The 14,640-nt window shown below is 40.3% G+C and overlaps 1 long non-coding RNA gene across 1 annotated transcript in view; it reads left to right on the top strand.

Annotated features, from left to right (window-relative positions):
• LOC123385494 overlaps positions 1-8,108 on the top strand; it is a 440,186-nt gene extending 432,078 nt beyond the window's left edge. Inside the window, exon 5 of the long non-coding RNA XR_006598130.1 lies at positions 7,740-8,108. This is a non-coding gene — a long non-coding RNA (uncharacterized LOC123385494). The remainder of the gene's footprint in view (positions 1-7,739) is intronic.
• Positions 8,109-14,640: the final 6,532 nt, after the last annotated feature.

Below are 14,640 nucleotides of genomic sequence, written 5' to 3'. Positions count from 1 at the left end.
TTTCTTGCTTTAGTACAGGTGTGACTATAACCAAAGCAGTTGGAAGCAGAGCCAGATGTGGAGGTGTGGTGAAATAGATTATTTTAGAGAGAGAGAGAGAATGTGTGTGTGAGAGAGAGAGCGCACGTGCATGTTCATGTGCAAGGGAGAGAGACAGACAGACAGAGAATCTTAAGCAGACTCAACATTCAGCCCGGAGCCCGACTCAGGGCTTGATCCCATGACCCTGGGATCATGACCTGAGCTGAAATCAAGAGTCAGACACTCAACCAACTGAGCCACCCAGCCCTACAATGAAGCAGATTCTTAAACTCAGTGTGTCTCAAACTTGAGAGAAAGTGGATGAAACACAACAAAATAGTTAACTCTTGTTCCTTTATTTCTCTTCTGCTACTTGAGAGTCTTTACTAACAAGATCAGCCATAGGATGGTGTTCTACTGTTTCAACTTGCTACATGTGTTAAAAAATGATGAAAGAAGATAATTTAGGTGATACAGATGAACTTTATTTACACTTCATGAAGCAGACAGTCTCCTTTCCAAGAACTGCTAAATGAAGCCGAAGACAGGAAACTTTTATAAGATAAAGAATCAAGAACAAACAGGAGAAAAATAAGAAAGATCTAATTTTCTGGTGCCACACAGCCAACCTTGTTTGGGGTGAGAGGACCCAGAGTTGGCTTGGCGTTTGGGAATTGGCAGCCTGGATATACTTTGTTTCTGGTCAAACTGAACATTTACAGGGACAGAAAAGTTATCAAAGTCTCAGTTTGTTGACACAGAGCCCTGGGCAGGAGCATCTGCATCTTGAGCCTAGAAAGTTATTTCAACACGTGTGATTTTTTTAAAAATCATTAAATAACATGTTATAATGTTTTTAACCACGTGGCACTCTAAAACAGCGTGAGAGAAGTGTGTAACTACCAGTATTGCACTTTGCTCCAGGTGGGTGCTACCTTTCCATCTCCCACCCAGTTTGAACATGTGAAAAGGTAAGAAAATGCTGTCAAGAAGTCAGTTGGCAAGTGAGAAGCAGGCAAACCAGGGAGGAAGAGCAAACAGATTAGATGGTGGGACCTGGACCAGAAAGACCGGGGCAGCCTTGGATGATGGACCAGAAACAATAACAAAAAATACTAGTGATTCGAGCAAAGACGTTCACCTATGTGTCATGAAGCAGCTGCTGAGAGTGGAAGAGGCTAACATTTGCTGAGTATTTTCCTGATACTGTGCCCCCTTCAGTGTGCTTTTCCTTGAGTTATCTTGTAAGTTATAGTACAAGCACACCCTTGGAGTATGATTTTTACCTAGTGGGGTAAGATAATGCAAGGTTAATGAGAACAGAAGCTGGCCTGATGCACTGTATTTGCATTCATGTTACGAGGAGGCACATTATTTTGGGTTTTATTGCAGCAAATGTGAAGAGTGGCAGGACTTCTGGTGTTCAGTGAGCCCCATACTGCTGAGATGCTGCATATGTAAAATTAGAACTGATGAGGTGAGAACTACATTGTCTTCTCTGTAAAGACCACATTGGAAGTCCTGCTTCAAATTCTCAAGACTGTTCTCTAGGTGAAAGAAAAGCAAGTAGGACCACCTTCAGAAGAGAAGACAGTGGGGTACGAGTTCTAAAGTCACCACAGTACAAATCACATATGGTCAACTTTACCTTTGGAATTCCTTGAATTGACTTTACATTGCCAGCACCTGGGTCATGTAAAGAACAACAGCCAAAAATTAACTCCTTTTGTTGCCCTGTGTATGCTGTCTATGGATTCCCTTTTTCTCGTTCGAGTGTAAATAGGGAGGGAGGATAAAGGAATTTCCCCCAACCCCCTTTTTTTTTTTATTTTTGATGTTTATCTATTTTTGAGAGTGAGAGACACAGAGCACGAGTGGGGGAGGGGCAGAGAGAGGGAGACACAGAATCCGAAGCTGTCAGCACAGAGCCTGATGCGGGGCTCAAACCCATGAACTGTGAGATCATGACCTGAGCCCAAGTTGGATGCTCAACGTACTAAGCCACTCAGTCCCTGCCCCCCACCATCAACACTTAATTGTTGTTGTTTGGTGCAACACAGATATCACTGAATTTCTGTAAGTTAAATGAGGTTTGGTACAACTCCACTGTTACTAAGAGAGCAAGGGAGGCTCAAAACCATGTCATATAACTCAAAGAATTATAGATACTGAGTGTTAGAGCAACATAATCACTGAAGACCCTTTAACTACCTTAAAATATTTAGAGGACTATCCTGTGAAAGAGGAATTAGAACACAGATGGTCATTCTCAAACATTTATTACCAGTTGTTGCCATGGCTATCTGGAGCTCTATATTTAAAAGAATGTGAGACAGGACGCCTGGGTGGCTCAGTGGGTTAAGCGTCTGACTTCGGGTCATGATCTCACAGTTCGTGAGTTTGAGCCCCGCATTAGGCTTTGTACTGACAGCTCAGAGCCTGGAGCCTGCTTCGGATTCTATGTCTCCCTCTCTCTCTGCCCCTCCGCCACTCATACTCTGTCTTTCTCGCTCTCAAAAATAAATAAATTTAAAAAAAAAAGAAGAAGAAGAATGTGAGACAACATCCAAGGTCAGTGAGAAAGAATTCTGCTTGACAATGATGTCTATCCGGCACTTGAAAGAAAGCCAGTGCCCAGGTGTTGCATGTGATGGAAACACAGTAACTATAGTTGACATATACTGAGCACTTGCAAGAATTCACATGAGGTTGGGAATGCTGTTTTCTGTCATTACATTGAGAAGTCAGAAAAGTCAGTCTGGAAAGAGAGAGAACAATAGAGCTAATTTTCAGAAATGAGCAAACTTAGCACCTTTAAGAGCATTCTCCCTCATTCCTGGTAAGTTTCCACTTGCCTTTCATTTTCCTCCTAAAGAAATCCATGTATCCTTGCAGTAAATTTCCCTTTTTGGCTTTAGCTCGTCATGTAGGTTTCTGGCTTTTGCAATCAAGCAATCCCTAGAGGTCTATGTCTTGGTGGTATATTTCAATCTCATTTAATTCAGTTTAACCAATATGTATTTAATGCTTACTATGCTTCTTATGTTCAATAATTTGGGTTGAGTTATGAGTCTGGCCTATGACTAGAATCTATGGAAGATTCAAAGGGAATAGTAGTCATAGATTATGAAAAAACATAAATTAAACAAGACAGAACATAATGAGAGTCCTTAGATCTTCCCACCCCAGGTATGTATTCTGAGTCATCTTTAACATTCTGTCCAACTTGTGCTAGTTGGCAAGAGGTATGAGCAGCCGTGGCTGAGAAAGAGCCCTTTTCTAGTGCAAAGCTGAGGGACGAGAAGAAGTTTGACCCAGGCAATAACAGCCAGAGGTGAGGCTCTCTGACAACGACGAACACAATCTAGTGAAGCCCTTTAATTAAGCAAGATCTTTAAAAAAAAAAAAAATTATTCAGAAACTCCTGCCTTAATCTCTGAAGATAAAAAACCTCACTCAACGTCCTAAATTGATTCATTGTCCGTGATGACTGAGATACCAGTAGAGCTTTCATCCCACAAAAGCATTACCAGGACCCAGCTGATTAAAAAGTTAACCAAAACCCCCATCCCAAGTTAGAACCCTTACCTCTAGGAAGAGCCCGAGGGGAATAATAAACATACAGTTTCTGTTTGTGTTCTGACTACACAGAAAAGCAGAGCAAATCCAAACCAAGTCCAAAGTTGGCAAGGAAACTCTTTTAATTGGCCATGAGCAACCAAACTTCCTCTTCTTAGTTAACTGTGCTTAAGTAACCGACACCAGAAACAGTGCCACTGCTGTCCCCAAATCAAATGCCTCGGCTTCCACCCCCACCTGAAAATGGATTCCGCAAAGCTCCTCATGCTGCTTGCTCTGAACTGAAGTCTTTGCACAGTGTCAGGTGAGCAGAGCCTGGGTTACATGCTCAGGCCCTACCTACAAGACATGCCGGAAAAACAAGCTACCGCCTTTACTCATGGGGTGGCAGGGGCCGTAAAGTGGGAAGTTCTCCACACTCAGGAAAGCTGTTCAAAAGGTTCTAGGCAGGCAAAAATGTGCAAATGTCCATCACGTCACCCAGAGGACTTATTCCTTGGGCCTAAAGTTCAACCAGTTAATAACCTAGTTTGGTAAAAGTCTGCCAACCATCCTCCAGGAACGATTCTCCCCTTCTTCTTCTTCTTAGTAGGATGACTGCCTCCAAATTCAACTGGATACATGCTTCTCAGCTAGACTCTATATTTCCCAGCCTGCTTGTCAAGTGTGGCCATGTGACTCAATTCTCACCAATGAGATGATAGAAAAGGTGGCAGGTGTGACTCCTCAATCTTTTCTTAAAGATGACAACGCTTAGCCTTTTTACCTTCTCTTTTCTTCTTCCTTCTTCAGTTGGACCAGCCGCCTTGGATCTAACTATATTGACATTGTCAGAACACACCCACAGCCCTGGTTCCTGGGTGGACCCTGCAGAGCAGTGGTTCCTGGGTGACCTTGCAGGGCAGTGCTGCCTTTCCAGCCCTTTGAGAACACTATTCTTTGGGCTGTTGCATGAAAAAGAAATAACTTTTCTCTAATTTAACAGGTGCATTTCATGGGCTCTTGGTTACAGCAGTTGTGGGCATCCCACTAATATGTTAAGTCGTTTCAAGAGATAGCACGTATGTTTCTGGACCTCTTGAGATGCCTAAATTGCTAGATGTAGACTCGTAGGCTACTGGTATTGATTGCTTTCTCAAGAAATGCATAATAAGAATCCTGCAGTAGACGTGAGTGAAGTTCTAAATCTCCAGGTCAGTGCATGGAATACAGAGGGCACTTAATAAACGCTAGCTAGTTCTCTGACCCTTCTTTCTCAGGAATCATGGTAGCTAAGTGTCCTGAAGGCATATTATTTGCCTTACTCAAGCCTTGGAGATGTTTCAAAAATTCTCACAGAGAAGATCATCAAATTGTTGTCACAGTTGGGTTCAGCTTAAACCTACTCAGATAAGAACTTAGCAAAAAGGAGGGAACTAAAAGTTTGAGCCTCATTGCATGTATTCCCAACATATATAACTTGTTTAGGTTGAATGCTTGTGCAGATGGAGTGCCTGGCTTATGTTTGAATCTTCCAAGAAAACTGCTGAGTTTTCCAGCTTCCAGTAGTGATTGTATGAGGCTTCTAGTAGTGATCGTATGTGGTTATCTGTGGATCTGTCCAATCACCCTATTAGGTTGAACACCCATCCATCCGTTCATTTATTAGTGAATTTTACTGAGCACCAAGTGAGTGCCAGATACTGTGCAAGGCACTGAGGACATAGCTGTGAATAAAATAAAATCTATAAGGTGTGTAAGGTGTGTAAGATTAAAGCAAGGATAGGGAATGGTGAGTGACAGGGACACTCTCAGGATGGTGGAAGAGCCTCACTGAGGAGGAGAAATCTGAACAGAGACCTGAATGAAGTGAGGCAGGAGCCCATGAGTATGGCTCTGGAACTGCCAGGCTGGCCCATTGTCAAGGACAAAGGCCCTGAGGAGGGCCTTACTCTTTGCAAGTTTAAGGAACAGAAAGGAGACCTGTGTGGCTAGAGTACAGCAAAGCCGGAGGAATATCAGTGAAGATGCAGGCAGAGAGGGGTTTGGGGACTAGATGACTTAGGTCTCATACGTTAGAGTAAAGAACTCTGCTTCATTTTTCTCAGGGCATTTCCTGACCACTGAGCACAGGGGCTGGGTCTCACTCACCCCAAGTCCAGTGTGGTGCTTTACCACTGCAGACACCCTGCGAAGAGACTGCTTAATAAAACTGCAAATAAATGACTCTGGAATAAACTCTAAACAGTTGCCTTAGGTAGATCCAGCCATGAAAAATACCTATATAAAGTTTCCTTAAAGAGTATGGCAATACTCTGCAAAGATAAGTTTGTCTCTGACGATCAGCCGGTTACATTTGCTACGATAAAAGGCTGATCATTTTTATTTGCACGTGACCTTGGAACTTAGAATGTGATTGCTCAAGGTTAAGAAGTGCCTGAAATGTCCTAAAACCTGGAACAATGATGGCACCAGTCCATTTTGGTAATCCTTTAGGCAGAGTTCGATAGCAGCATTTGTTGTATAATCTACTTCTATCTTTTAGGAAAATTGAGTCCTGAGTCAATTACCCAGAAACTGCAAAGGAGCACTGCCTTGCATGACAGATTCCACATACTCACAGAAACACGTGTCACTCTCAGAATCCCTAAGTCAATTATGAAGTGACATTGCTCAGTCTGGCAATTTTCCTCAACATATATTAATTTAACATGTATTTTAAAACTATACCCTATTTACATGTATTTAACATGTATTTTTAAACTGTATTTTGGGGGAAACATTTAAATTAGAACTTTTTTTTTTTTTCCTGAGGCAAGAATGGCCTTTGACTCTAGGTTAGATGAAGATACTTCATAAAGGACACTGAGGGCTTTGTGATGGCAACAGGAAAAGCCCAAGAAAAGAGAGAACCTTGCTGAAGGATCCATGCCTGAGAGGGAAGGGTGGGCTTTGGTGGGGGAGGAGGGAGGAAAGCAAAGAGTGAAGAAGATGAAGGAGACCTGGAAGTGACTATTATTTCAAGAGATGGCCCCGATAAGCTTATTGTAGAGCATGGAGCACGGTCAGTGACCTCTAACTGGACTCAGGTTACATTTGCTGTCAGTATTCAGTCGCCACAGAAAGGCCCCAACCTTTTGAAAGATTCATACAAAGTATAGCTCAACAGAAACTATGCCTATGAGGGCATTAGGGCTTTGACCTGTTCTGCATAACATCCATACCAGTATTTAGGGCCACTCTGCCTTCCATTCGCTATGACAAGAAGGGTGTTGGGGCCCCCAGCTTCAGCAGAATAGACGTGGATGCTCAAATACAGACAGTGATTGTCGAAGCGGGGGAGGCAAGCTGAGGGGGAGAGAGAACGGGTATATATGGGATGGCTTTAATTTCACTGGGGCCATTTCCTCTTTACACGAGTCGTTAGAGTAGTCCACAAATACATTGTCTTGAATAGTTCTAGTTTTAATAGCCTCTTCATTGTGTTTTGTTCCCCCAGAAGAGATGCCATGTCTTGTATTTTAAACCTCCTCTAAAGAATTTAATTTTATAGTGCCATCAAGACCAAAAATATGTCAATTTAGTGAGGGAAGATATTTAATTGCTTCAGAACCTCCACATTTTGAAAAATAAACATGTTTCTTTTTCTCCTTGGTCAATTTGGCAGCATGAAGTAACTTATTTGTGGCTGTTATTTGTCTCCACAATTTCCCTTAATAGTAGGTTTCACAGTCTTTATGTTCATGAAGCATTTCCTTATGTCTGGACCAAATCCCTTTTTGCTCTAATTTGAGGCCAGGGACTCCGTGGAGTTGCTCACAATTGTCTATTGAATAGACAAACACTTGGAGTTTGTTTTGAAAACTCACTTCAGCCTTCTCTTTACCAGGGCAAACGATTCTGATCTTGCAGCCTTCCTCAATAGCGCTATAATGCATTCATGATAATGTGTTCATGTACGAAATTGGACGCAGTTCAACCATCTCAGGACTAGTTCAAGAAATGCAATACAAAATTGATTTGACTTAATCCTATTATCCCTCATATCTGAATGGTACTTTAATTTACAAAGTACTTTTATACACAACAGCTCATTTTATCTCCATAACGAATCTGTGAGATGAATATTACTTATTTTTCTTTTTACTTTTTCTTTACAGATGAGGTCACTGAATCTCAGACCACATTGCCAGTAAGCGGGAAAGCAGAGATTCAATCTCTCTCTTCCAAGATGAGGAACGGGGGGATCTTCATTACCCAGCAGCTGTCTACTATGTGCAAAGGCCAGTTCTGGGTGTTGCACAGGATCTAACGATGAGTACTGGATTCTCATAGATCCACTTGCAGAGGTAAGGAAAGAGATCTTGGGAAGGAAATGGAACGGGTTCAGCAGGGTGTGGGTAGGTGGAGAAGAAAGTTAGGAACATTCCTGGTTAAGAGGACCTGCCCATGTGAAGGTATCTTGCGCAAGATCACTGTGTCTTAAGCTTATCTCTTCTCAAGTACAGGGCATCCTTTGAGATGTGATAAAGTTGTGTGGTTAGGAACTAGGGCTGTGAAGTCCCACAAGCCTGGGTTTAAATCTTGGTTTCACCAAGTGGTAACTTCATGGTCAGAGCAAGTTTCTTCATCTCTTTTTGCTTCATTTTCTCATCTGTAACATGGGATGGTTGAATGGAATAATTCATGTAAATACACAATAAACATTAGCTATGAGTGAATCAAAAATGCTAGAGAGAGTAATAATATGTAACAAGTAGTAGGAATAAAGGGTAGATGGAGGTATTCCGAATGCGTATCTTGGAGTATCTTATTTCCCAAGGACATGACATGACTCAAAAGCATTGCTATCCTTGCCAACAGTTCCTTGTGCTAAAGCACACAATTTTTCACTCTTATTTTATAGGAAAGGAAACTGGGGAATAATTTGGTGGATGAGCTCCTTATCCCTTCCACAAAGATAATTTTTCGTTCTCACTGGTACATATTAGTGAATTCAGTGAACCAACACTGTACCCGCAAAAAATCTAAAAGGATAAGAAAATAAATCAACTGCTTAAATGTCCTAAATGATTATTCACTTTCTGATTAGAATGCAAGGTTGTAGGTATCTGTTGTACATGATCTGCGTTTTGTTTAAGTTAGTACGGCCTTTTCTATAAATTTCACCACTCACTGTGTTCCCAATCCTGAATCAGGAATAAAGGAATACATGGAACGCCTGGGTGGCTCAGTCTGTTAAACGTCTGACTGGTTTCATTTGGCTCAGGCCACATTCTCACAGTTGGGGAGTCCGAGCCCCGCGTCAGGTTCTGTGGTGACAGCTACAGAGCCTGCTTGGGATTCTCTCTCTCCCTCTCTCTCTGCCCCTCCCCCACTCGCTCTCTGTGTCTCGCTCTCAAAATAAATGAACATTTAAAAAAAAAAAAAGAAATAAAGGAATCCAGTTGGAATCACAGCAGAATCCAGTTGGAGTCATAGCCCACTTATAAGGATTTGAGCCTGACCCTGAGAGCTCTCAAGAAAGTGCATCACGCATGTGAAAACCTTCTATCGTGTGTGCTCTGGACCAAAAGGAACATGAAAACACCAATTAAGGGGCCAATGAGGATGGCTTTTGTTGTAATTGGGAGAGGCAAGTATATCTTGCTGTAAGGGTGATTAGTGTCTATATTTGGAAATGGAAGAATGGAGTATTGCAAACACTCTTCATTTCCATGGGTGAATGGCACATGCATACAGGCTACTAAACAACCATGGGTCTGGTGTTCTTCCTCCGATGGACTTCTTAGTGTGGTGAGAGGAATGTTGTGTGGAATTGCAGGGTAGGTATAGTGGTTCTCTAGGGTTGCAGTTACAAATTGCCACAAACTTAGTGGCTTGAGACAGTGAAAATTTCATTGCTTTGCAGTTCTTCAGAGGTCTAACATGGGTCTCACTGGGCTAAAGTCAACATGTTGACAGGGCAGAATTCCCTTCTGAAGGTTATAGAAGAAAAATCTGTTTCCTTGTCTTTCCAACTTCTAGAAGCCACCTACATTCTTTGGATCCAGATCCTCTGCCTTTCTCCCTAAAGCCAGCAAAAGTGGGTCCATTCATTCTTATACTACATCACTCTAACCTATTCTACTGCCTCCCTCTCCCACTTATAAGGTGCCTTGTGATTATATTGGACTTACCTGAATAATCCAGAAAAATCTCTCTATTTTAAGGTCAGCAGATTAGCAACCTTAATTCCACCTGCAGCCTTCATTTCCCTTTACATGTAGGGTAACATATTCACAGGTTGCAGGAATTAGGATGTGTACATCTTTGTGGGACCCTGATTCTACCTACCAGAGTAGACATTGGTGCCAAAAGTCATTCTTAAAATCATTTGTTCGACAGATCCACTGATTAGTTGGGTCACAAGTCCCTCTTTTGTACAAATTTTCTACTAAAATTATTGAGACGTGGTGTGGGCGCTTACCTGGAACAGTAGTTCTGCCTACTAACTTGGAGAGAGGCAAGGAAAGAAGACAAAGAGAGTCCCAGCAATATGTTTTAGTTTCAGCTTCTGCACCCAACTATTTGTTCTTTGTCTTTACCATGTACATTAAGGGTTTTCCGTGCTCAAAAGGACCAACAGGTCATGCTCCAAGGAATACCAAGAGCTTCTGCACAAAGTTCTGCAGAGCTCTACCATGCCCGTTTGCCACCTCCATACTGCAGCTAAAGTGGCTTGTAATAATCCCAGGTGCATTTCTTTCTTGTTGGCTTTCCCTCCTTTCTAAGTATTGAATTTTCATCTCCAAAATGCCTCAAGACAACAGAACTCCAAGTCCGATCTCATTACCAGAGAAAAGATACGTTCAAGTACTATCAAAATTCAGGTCATGACTCAGTCTATCCAGTTGAGTTAGGACCATCAGAAAGTAGTAACAACAACAACAACAACAACAACAACAACAGCAACAAAAAGCAGACATATTTAGGGAAAGGTAAATTTCATTTTTAAGTTGCACTTTATAAAGTTCTGAGAGACTTTGAATGATTTTTTTTTCATTCATTCCTCTTTCGTGTCAGAGTAATGTTCAAACAACTTACATCAGAGAAAATGATCTTGTTTTGTTTATAAGATCCTCATTCCACCAGAGGATACAACTCCACGAATTGCCTTGATAATATATTCTGAAGTTTAACAGTTCTTCTGTCTGGAATGTACTCCTGGTCCAACCTCATTTAAATCCATTTATTCTTTTGTATTCTTAGAAGTATTTTTTAAAATCTGGTTTTCAGCTTTATACAGAAGATATTTAGATACTTAAAGACTCTTGTCAATGTTCATCCTTGCTATGTTTGCCAGATTGAAATCCAGAGAATATGATATGTATTTTGACAAGACTTATGCTGATAATAATGCCCTGTGGTGTCTAATCTGGACTCAGACATTTTGTCTGTAAGTGCATATAAGTGACTGTGTGTGTGTGTGTGTGTGTGTGTGTGTTCTTTTAAAAACAGAATTGCTGGCAAACTCCATCCATATGGGACATCTGGAAACCCTGCCAAATTCCCCTTCTCTCTAGATCAAATAATCCCAGTCCCATTTAATTTTGCTTCAGAAATTCAAATTCATAAACATCAAAATGAACCACACTGGCATGCATATGTAGCTAAGCATCTAGGGTGACTTAGAGTCAAGCTTTCCTAGAAACAAGAGAACAAATAAATGACTTTTTTGTTTACTTCCTTCTATCATTAGAAATATTTGAAACAGCACCAAATATACCAACAGATATTTGAGTGTACAGTAGATTTTTAGCACTGCCAGACAAGTAATTTGAGTTTTGTGACCTGCTTCAAATATGCACATATAGGACCTACTCTGAGTTTGCCAGCGGAGTCATTGAATTATAATTGACTCACACTTCCTATTTCCCCAGGAGTGTGGATTCTTGCTTTTTTCCTTAAAGGACGTCTTTGATTGACAGAAGATGTTGATCATTCAATTTTAAGCTTCCGTCCCATTATAGGCACCCCGCCTATAGTGCACTTTAAATATTTTTTATAAATCCCATAATTATCTTATGAAAAGCCCAATTACATTGCATTGCATTTGTATTAAGAGCCTTAATTTATTAACCATACACACTTAAAATGTACCACAATTATTTATAACCATGTTATAAAATTGGGAGGAGGCTGTGTATGTATAAAATCCTGTCTTGGCGTCTGAGCCTTTCAGTAAGAACCCACAGGCTTCCATGTGTGGCACTATGCCAGTATCCAAAAAAAGCAGGGTCTGCCTTTATTGGCTTGATGCTTTGATGGCCTTTGATCAGGCCATTGTACCAGAGCGGCCAAGATGTAGGGCAAGATGTGGCCTTTTGGTAACCTTCCTTCTTTGTGTGAGAATAAGACAAGTTAATTGGGCTTGACAGTACAGATGACCCTTTCAAGTCGGGAAAAATGAGACTGTTGTGCTTATCCCAGGTAGATAACCATTAATATTGCTTGTACTCTCTATGGGAAGAGAAAAAGGCTTGTTTGTTTTCAATGTTTTTCAAGGAAGGCAACAAAGATTCCCGGGAGGGATTGCCTGGCCAGCTCCATCTAAGGAAACAATGGTGCCATTTGAAGGGTTCAAGACACATTGAAAGGTAGAGAACACACTCCCGCTGATAAATTATTATTATTGATAACCCTTTCTTTGTCCTTGATTTCACATAATTGTCGAAGTTCAGAGTGTGAGCCCTACTGGACTCACTTTAGAGCTCTGTTTAGAAAACTGCCTCTGCAAAGGGAGACCTGTTGTACTTTAGTAGCAGTGGAATATTCTGGGCAGTCTGAGCTCATTTTGTTTATACTTTATGAAACCATTTGTTTTGATCACAGTGGATCCTGGAACCCTTTTCCCTTTGTGTTAGTTTGCTTCTTTTTCCAAGCAACACCAATGACCATACGCGTGTTCGCTGAGGGAGATGAAGGTCATGTGGGAGATCTCCACCACAAGAGGGTCATTGACTCTTCTCATGAGACAAAGCTACCAGGGCTAGGAGGATGGCACCGTCCTCTCCCTGTCCCTGTAGAAAACCAAAAAATTACAGGTACTTTCAGGAAGTCCAAGGTTCTTTGAGGTAGTATGACTTTGGTGCTCACTATTCTATTTTCACCTGTGTTGGTCCTATTCCAGTTTCAGCAATTCAGATCAGAACCTAATTTATTTTTTTTCTCTCAGTTTTATGGAGATCTAATTGGCATACAGGACTGTGTAAGTTTAAGGTCTACAGCATGATTATTTGATTTACATGTTTTGCAATTTCCACAATAAGTTGAGTTAACATCCGCAATCTCATATAAATACAAAAACGAAAATTTATAGTAAAAATTTTAAAAATGTTTTCTTTGTGTTGAGAATTTTTAGGATCTATTCTTTTAGCAACTTTCAAATATACCATATTTGAAACTATAGTTTATAGTTTTGAAACTCTATGCCATATTTGATAACTATAGTCATCATGTACGTTATATTCCTAGTACTTATTTATCTTATAATTATAAATCTGTACCTTTCAATCACCTTCTTCCAATGCCTACCCCCACCCTGTCCTACCTCTGGTAACTATGGGTCTGATCTCCTTTTCTACAAGTTTGGTTTAGGTTTTTTGGTTTTTTTTTTTTAGACTCCACTTATTAGATCATATATTTGTCTTTCTCTATACACACACACATGTATATATATATATATATATATATATATATATATATATTACATTTTCTTTATCCATTCATCCATCATTGGACTCTTAGGTTGTTTCCATGTCTTGGCTATTGTAAATAATGCTGCAATAAACATGGGGATGCAGATAGTGATTTGTTTCCTTTAGATATATACACAGAGAATCAAATTTGAAAGAAAGAGAGACAGAGACAGAGAGAGGGAAAGAGTAATGGAGGGAAGTGGGACAAAGGAAGAAAGAGAAAGAAAAAGAGGGAAGAAAGAAAGAAGGAAAGAAAGAAAGAAAGAAAAAGAAAGAAAGAAAGAAAGAAAGAAAGAGAAAAAGAGAAAGAGAAAAAGAGAGAAAAATGGAGAAAGAAAGGGAAAAAGAAAGCGAGGCAGGCAGGGAGGGAAGAAGATAAGGAAGGTAAGAGGTCTAGTCTCAGTGGGGGTTCTTAGGTCGCCTGCATTGAGTTTTTGCTCTTTGTGAACGTAGTCCTAGCATTAGGAGCATGATCTATGGATTGATGCCATGTGTCTTAAGTTAGTAAAGAGAGGTTTCCAAGTAAGTCCAAGATTTAACAGTAAAATGTGAAATAAATCTGAGTTTATTGCCTGGCACTGATGGAATTTTATCAGTATAGTCCTTGCAGGGCTTCAGAAAGAGTTTTATCCATTTACTGTTCTAAGCTTTGTGATTAGGTAACATTTCTTTTGGAGAACCACCTGATAATGCATATCAAATACTAGACAATACAATATCCTGTTTTCAGAAGCATGTCTTAAGGAAATAATTTAAGAGGAGAAAATCATATTTTTGGAAAGTATCTCTAAATAGAGAGATACAATTAGAGTAACATACGATATGATACCCAAACCTGGAAAGAATCTATAAATTTCCAACTATAGAGACTACCTGGGGAGGCCTGGGTTGCTCAGTCAGTGAAACAACTGACTTCAGCTCACGTGAGTTCGAGCCCCACATCGAGCTCTTTGCCATCAGCACAGAGCCTGTTTCAGATCCTGTCTCCCTTTCTCCCTGCCCCTCCCGCATTTGCACACATGCTCTCTTTCTCTCTCTCTCAATAATAACTAAACAATAGAGGCTAATTAAATAATAAAATATCAATGCTATACATATTATGCAACCATGAAAATAGTATGATGGGTAGGCTGAGTAATATTTATGAAACATAAAGTAAAAGCTAGTATTAAAATTCTATAAATATATAAAAGACTACAACAATAAGATAATTTTTTTGCATATTGTAAATTAATGGACATGAATTCTATGGATTTTCTGTGTATGTTTCAGAATTTTCTGATATAATATTTTGAACCTGATTTAATCACAGATAATTTAC

The sequence above is a fragment of the Felis catus genome, chromosome B2 (assembly GCF_018350175.1).
Source record: "Felis catus isolate Fca126 chromosome B2, F.catus_Fca126_mat1.0, whole genome shotgun sequence".
NCBI lineage: Eukaryota > Metazoa > Chordata > Mammalia > Carnivora > Felidae > Felis > Felis catus.
Note: the sequence above shows the minus strand (reverse complement) of the source record. Positions and strands in the feature narration are given on the sequence as shown.